The 7,918-nt window shown below is 37.1% G+C and overlaps 1 pseudogene; it reads left to right on the plus strand.

Moving 5' to 3' along the window:
- The window catches only part of LOC131687471 (sodium-dependent phosphate transporter 1-like), a 16,777-nt pseudogene extending 10,136 nt beyond the window's left edge, over positions 1 to 6,641 (plus strand).
- The last annotated feature ends 1,277 nt before the right edge of the window (positions 6,642 to 7,918 follow it).

Below are 7,918 nucleotides of genomic sequence, written 5' to 3' on the forward strand. Positions count from 1 at the left end.
TATTCAGCATGTAGTGGCAGTAATGACATGATTTGGGGTAAAGTGGATATTCAATATGTTTTCCTACGAGACTTTGTAAAACGAAAATTCTAAAGTACTCATACATTATTTTATACTTTATGAACTAGTGAAATGATTTTACATAAATCGGAACATTGAAATAGTTTTTATTAAAATTTGCACGTGATTGAACGCAGTAACTAATGTTGGGGAGACTTGGCCAAGATTTTATGGGGGGACATGACCAAGTGGCAATAATCTGAAGAAAGATAAAATTTTTCTGATATTTACTATGCTGTCGTACCTACTGTTAGTGTTAATCATGTCACAAAAAATCCCACATCAAACAACAGTCTATATCTTTTTGTACTAGTAAACAAAGTTAGTAATAATATGGCTGATTTCGTGACGTATTAATATGCAATGTAAGCAATACAGTTAATCCTTAAAAGGAAATGCATTAAACACAGTCGAAATTTATGAAATGCCACCCTTTTATATATTTTACTGCTACCTAATGACCTCGACAATATGGAAAAAAGGATTACAGTATTATTTATGTCATTATTTGTTGTTCTGATTTTTCAAAATTCTCTTGGTCAAGTCTCCCCAGGCCTTGGTTAAGTCTACCCGCAGTGGGGAGACTTGACAAAAAAAAAATGATCTCAGACAAACTTTTATAACTTTTGAAAAAGTAAACTAAAAATTCTGCAAAAAATCATGAACACGAATAATACCTTTTTACATTATATCTCAATGACTTTGGAAGGATTGAAAACTTTTTTAGAGATTTATGCAGGTTTAGCTGAAAACCTGGTCAAGTTTCCCCGTGTTCCCCTATATGTGGGGCAGAAAGATAAACTGCAAATAAGGGATTCCCACTCAAACAGCAAACTTGATGTTTTGCAGTGCGTGTGCACTTTACCTCGTCGTCTACTACCCTACTCCCCCAATACGAGCATCTATATTCATTTCCCGGTATGCATTATGATGTCCTGAAAGAAAATCATTGTGTTCTATATGTCGATCTCTCCCTATGTCGATGGTCCCTTCAATATCGACATAGAGAGAGTTAACTGTATATCATGCGAACCCACTCAACAAGCCGTAGATCCGGACCGGAAGTCGGATCGGGATAGCGATTTATGGGGATGCAACAGCTTTCATTTGAGACTAAGTTTGGTCAAATCTGTTTAGATCTCCGAAAAACCGATGTGACTGCTATTCTGGATGTGGATACGTTCACCGGGGCTTCCGGAATCGTCGCTGGTGGCCAATGAAACGAAAGAGACTTTCAATGCCACTTTGCACCTTGAGCTACAAATCAAAGCAATTAGGCCTAGGGGCAGATCACTTGTGATGCATTTTTAAAAATCAGCGAAATTAAATGCATTTATTTCCATCAAAATAGAAATTCATAATGTATTTTGCGTTGCGTGCAATGTTGTTTGCGTTGCGTGTAAGACGTCAAAACCCTACAGAAAAACTAGCCCTACATTTAGCAAAACGTCGAACAAAGTGGATCAGCGTAGGACGTTTGTTAAACAAATTTTTCTGCGAGGGAGTGCAAAGCTGATGCAAAAATGGAAATTAAATGCATTTTTTCTAATTTGATGCAAATTTGTTATACATTCTTAGAGTGAGCTGCCCCTAGAATTAGGCTCACATTTTAAATATAAATTTCTTCTCTTCAAATCGGGAACCAAAAGTCGGATCCATAAAAAACATCAGTAGCAGCCGATGGGAATATTGTACCTTTCATTTGAGACGAACTGTGTGAAAATCGGTTCCACCCAGCGATGCCAGATGTGAAGACATGTCTTCATTTTGAAGACTAAAGCACTCTAGCCCAGTTAAGCTCAGCCGGACATGAACCGGAATTCTGGCTGGTTCCAGTTCGTATTCCGGCTCCAGTGACACAACCGATTCTAGTTAGAATCGGTTGTGTCACTGGAGCCCGTGGACGAACTGGAACCAGCCAGAATTCCAGTTCATTTCCGGCTGAACTTTACTGGGAGTTAGAGTGTGGCCAAGAGGCCATGACGTATCCAAACGAACATGGAATTTGACGTATACACAATAGAAATACGTCAAATTTCATGTTCGTTTGGATACGTCATGGCCTCTTGGCCACACTCTAAGTAGAGTGCTCTAGTGAAGACGGGTTTTTCATTTTGAAGACAAATTTTTTTTCGGTTGTCTGACCGATTTCTGGCAGAATTCTGGCCCAAAATCTGAAACCGATTCAGAATCCTGGTCGGTGAAGACAAATGAAGACATTTTTTCATGAAATGTGAAGGCATTTGAAAAATAGGCCTGGTATCCATGGTTCCACCATCTCCGAGAAAAGTAGGTGGCTTTTTTGTAACATAGGGTAACTGCTCCCTAATTCATCTTAGCTCCTCTATTCTATCCCACCCATTTGAACACATTAGTAAGAGCAGTATCTGCTATCTCTATTCAACGCATTGTCTCAAGTGGTGGGATGAATAAGTTTATGTTTTAATCGACTTTTCGCTTCGCATAAACGCGAGCATTTTACATTTTCCTGGCAAAACTTTTAACTGTGTTGCTTTTTAGGAACGAAGCAAAGATGATGATACCTATTTAAGCGCAATCTAGTTACTCTAAGGGCCGTTTTCTTCACCCTCGCTTAGCGCTTAAGCCAGGTTTAAACGTACTGGTGAACCTGGTTTAAAAGTTAAGCGAGGGTGAAGAAATCGGCCCTAAGTCGAGTTATCAACGAAATAGTGTGATATCCTGACTAATGAGATGAATAAGGGCTCACCCTATATAAACACAGATGCATGCATTGCATATATACTGGGACGTCCCAAAATGGCATCATGTCAATAAAGTCAGCGGACGATCCTCTCAAATGGAAGAATAGGGTATTAGGACCACATTCTTCTTCGGAGTGAGTTTGCTAAAATGCTCCCTACTGGTGGCAACTTTTGTTATGTTGAAAAATGGGCCGATTTTGGGTGAAATTTCAATTTCTGCCTGTCAAAGTGCTCCTATACTATCTTTGATTTTTAAAGTGTTTTCTGGAGATGCAAATGGTGTTGTTCGGCGAGTTAGTTTGGAGAGTTATTGAAGCGCCAGAGCCATTCCCAAAAAGTGCAATTTTTGGTGTTTCGTTTTTGTTTTTCTTCAAAACAGATTATCTATAACATTTCAAGCGCATAAGAAATTTCAGGTAGTGTAGCCGAAAACAGGAGCGTAATTTTGTCGATGAAAGTGTTAAGCTACGGCTAATGAGGTATAATTTATTCAAGATTTTGTTATATAACCTTTTGACGTGTTTAGTTCATCAAAAAGAACACTGATCCAAAAAATAAATCAATTTAAGGGTGTTTAAACCGCATATTTCTGTTCGAAAAATAGAAGAAAAATTGCGTTTTCCGTGTGTCTCTGGTATGTCTGGATCGGGCTTACTGAGCATTTGATGATTTTTTTGCTATGAATTATAAAAATAACGATAAGTTTGTTAATGATGCCAAGTCTGATTATTTTTTGAAGAGTCAATTTTGCTTCTACAAGGATTGTATCAGAAGTTGTATTCTGTTGTAAAACTTATTCGAAAATCCAAAACCTCCAGAATCCACTATTTCGGATTTACGTGATCTTAATCGTAAATAAAATTTTTCAACACACCCTTCACATTTCTTTACTTTAATGTACCTAACATGGAAATAAGACCTTCTATAGAAAATCTGTTTATGCCATTCAATTCGACATTCAAATGTATGCCACTTACTTGACATATTTTTAATATTTGTAATTTTCAACCCCGCTGGGTTGAATTATTAACATATTTAATATTTTTAAAAAATTGTCAAATGCTCATGAAAACCGATTCTGATATTTTCATCATTTTCCTTCTATTTTCCATAACAATATGCTGTCTAAGCACACTTAAATTAGTTTATTTTGCAGAACAGTGTTATTTTTCAAGAAAAGCAAAAAATGTCAAAAGCTTAATTAACAAAATCTTAAATAACTCATACCCCAATAGCCGTTGCAATAGACTTTCTACAACAAACTTTTAAAATTTAGAGTAGATACCCAGATTTGAAGAAAAATAAATGAAAAACACCAAAAATTGTACTTTTTAGGAACTTCTAATGGCTCTACCGCTCTTATAATCGAATAATTGTATTAAACTTTAGGGAGCGTTTTAGTAAGCTGATTCCGAAGAAAAAATTACCTTAACCTTTATTATTTAATCATTTAAGAAGTTAGCTCGATGACTTTTTTTGACATGATGTCATTTTGGGATACTCTAATATATACATTTGTCGTACTTGATGAACAGAATAGTATATGACACTCGGCTCTCCAGGCTTCTGTTATAAAACTGATTTTGAGAGCAATTGCATAATTCATGCATAATCTTTCTATTGAGAAAGGCAAAAGACAGTTCAGTGAGCTTGTTTACAAAGTATTAGAATTTAAAACTTTTCCGTAGGGGAGACTGAGGAGACTTGATCCCCTTTTTTATTTTTCAATCCTACTCCGTGGAATGATAAAAAAACATGTATTTTTTGTAGTTTTATATTGTTTCTAGAGTTGACTGATAATCATAAAAAAAATTACATGGAAATATTATACTGGACATGAGCTATGAGCATTTTTGGAAAACAACAAAAAAATGGAAAAAAAAAATTGATTAGTGGAGACTCGATCCCTAATTTGGGGACACTTGATTATTTTTTGAAAATGTGTTTAAAAGAGCATGTAGGGTAATAAGCCTATTTTTACCCTGTTTCTATTATCATTCTACCCATCTGCCAGGCGAATGACCAAGTTGGTTAAAGCCTGCAATTAAATAAATAAATAAATACCCATCTGAAGCCTTTGGTTAGAGCAGCGTCTGCCATCTTTGCTCAACGCATTGGCTCAAATGTTGTTGCTATAATTGGGTTACTCGATTAGAGTTTTTGCTGCACTCAAACAGAAGATTTTCACCATTCTCAAGACAATTTTGTTATTATATTGGCTTTTAATAAGAGTCGAATGACCTTAAGGCTAAAACCTATATAATGGAAATGAAAAATGGCTCCTCATAACAAAGCAAAGAAGCTGAAATAATAAAATTAATAATGAAATAATGTGGTACCAAATACAAATATGTTAATACGGAATGCTCTGATGATTTTTCGAGGACTCGTTTTACGCTACCCTGTACCTGGAAAGGTACAGTGTCAAAGTGACAGTGTACTTTGATGAATTATCAGTGAAACTGGCAACGCAGAACGCCAAGCTGTTTATTATTGTATCCTAGTGATATTTTTGTTATTCGTTTTTTTATTTACGTGAAAGTTTTTCTTTCTCATGATGTTATTCGTTTGCATTTTCGACGTGAAATGTACAAAGGCACCGAGGTTGAGTTGATTCTGTGTTACTCGGAACGATCGTCGGATCGTGGTTCATTTGGCCCGTGCTCAGTGGTATGATAAGCGTGATGTTGTTCTGGTTCATTTGTAGATTCATTTTGAACGCCAGAAACCCGCTCAAGGCTGGGCTGTTATCAGTGCCGCTGTTTTACGGAGCCACACATGGCAGTTAACGTATTCAGTATTGTGCACGGTGGACCGAAGCTGCTCTACATGGATAACATCCCAACTTGGATGGCGGTAGTTATTAGTGTTTCCGTATGACTGTTGATTGCTGTACTCGTGCAGCGTTTTGTCGTTTCTTGGCAGAAGAACGAGATTCTGAATCAGAACAAAGTCACACGCACTGAATTCATTGTCGGTGATTCGGATTGTGATTCGTCGTTAAACGGAAGTCCGCGGCGAACAAAATGTCCACTTTTCTTGATAGGCGATGGAAAAACTCTACCAGCTGTTACCGAAACGACTGAACTGGTAGAACTGTCCTCTTCGCACCAGCACAGCGGATTGATTAGCTTCTTAATTCGTCTCCGCATGCAATCAAAAAACAAACCAAATCCGTACAAGATCGATCCGAAAATTGTGAAGAAAGCAAAAACCCTACTTTCAGCCAACCAAATTGGTCTGGATAACACTAATCTGACGATATCCAGCCTAAACTACATCGATGAGTATCAGGCAACGATTAATGGGAAATCTCATACTAACTCCAAGAGTGATAATACTCTTCCGATAGCCGATTACACGCTGGTGACGCCAAATGTTGTTTTGAACGGTACCGACAAAGATCTCAGGAATTATATTGGAAGAATTGAAAATGCAGCTGGATTGGATCATACACTAATCAGTACGACCCTGTATCCGAATTCGCGTAAAGTTCCTTAAATTAGTGGTAAGGAAAGTTTGGAAGAGAGCAGACACAATCCAATGAGGGAGGAAAATAAGGAAATGTCAGCCCTATTTTCGTTCCTGCAGATACTGACTACAACGTTCGGAAGTTTTGCTCACAGTGGTAACGATGTGCGTAACGCGATAGGACCACTAATTGCTCTCTTTATGCTCTACCGGGAAGGCTCAGTATTGCAAAAGTCTGAAACTTCGCTTGCATTACTACTGTACGGTGGCATCGGTATCTCACTAAGTCTGTCGCTATGGGACCATCGTGTCATAGAGACGATTAACTTCTACTTCTTCCCTTGTAGGCGGAAAACATGTTTTTCTTTTAAAAATATGCTAATTTAGTGTTATAGATTCTTAAGAATGGGGCGGAAAGCGAAAATTTTAATAATTCATTAAAAAGCTTAAAAATAAATTGTACCTATTAACCTTGCTCGTATGTTTATTGTGCTTTCGAAAGTAAGGCTTTTGGCGAAGCTAGCTTAATGCGGCTATCCCGCATAACCGAGTCCACGTATCCGAAGCGGCGCAAAGCCGTTGAGGATCCGGCGGACGAGGTGGCTTTGTTACTTATCATCGGAATCGCACCTGTGTGATCCACTCGTTTGCCCGGTATACTCAAACATAGGGGCTAACCCTTGTTTAAGTCCGACAGCACTAGAAAAAAATCGATGTGACGTAGCCACATTAGGCATTAACAATGTCTTATTTAGTAACAATAGAATAGTACTCATTAACAAAAAATAAAATATTGTCGCTGTCTAATGTGGCTACGCCACATCGTTTCATTCGTGTGCTGTCCGCTCAGGTTTCCGTAGGAACCAACTTGGTTTGGTGTGTCACAAATGACAATCACGTTTGGTTATTGGATCTAGTACCGAAGCGAAGACGTGCGAGTGAATGTTAGACAAATATATAATTTGCAGTAGTCAAATAAATAATGTAACATAACGAGTGACATATATTGATCGGCCATCAGTGGACCAACCGCAGGCAAATTTAACAAAAATATTTGTAATGAAAGTTTGTAGCTAGGCAGTAGTTTTTAGAAAACACAACTATGCCTTAGAAAAATTTAGAACGCAGCACAGTGGCGGATTTCCCTAAAAACCTGGCCAAAAGTCGAAAATGGTTTTGATTGACCTGAAAATGTACATACCGCGGTTTTTTGGGGCGTAGATTACGATTTTGATGTCAGATTTTCAAAATTCAAAATGGCGGATACAAAATGGCCGACATTTTAATATAAATATTAGTAAATTTTCACAAATGAATAGTTTTGATGGTTCCAGTGTATGCCAATAACGTTTATAATGTATCGAATTTTAAATGGTGTGTAGTTAAATGATAGAATTTGTTGATTTGCACGCAATAAGATATTTGGGTATCTAGATGATGTAGCTTTTATAAGAATTGATGTTATTAGTTATTTCAAACTTTGTATTTTGAAATATTATACAACATAGTTATAGAACTTTTCAACTCTCTGTACGGTTATTATTCAATTGCTGTCCGATGCACATATTTCTCAAAGAACGAAAAATAGTATTTTTTAAAATTAATTAATATGCATGGAGTGAAGATTGACAACAAGTTTGCATGCAAATTGTAGTAATAAAAAT

Source organism: Topomyia yanbarensis, chromosome 3, assembly GCF_030247195.1.
Source record: "Topomyia yanbarensis strain Yona2022 chromosome 3, ASM3024719v1, whole genome shotgun sequence".
Classification (NCBI taxonomy): Eukaryota; Metazoa; Arthropoda; class Insecta; order Diptera; family Culicidae; genus Topomyia; species Topomyia yanbarensis.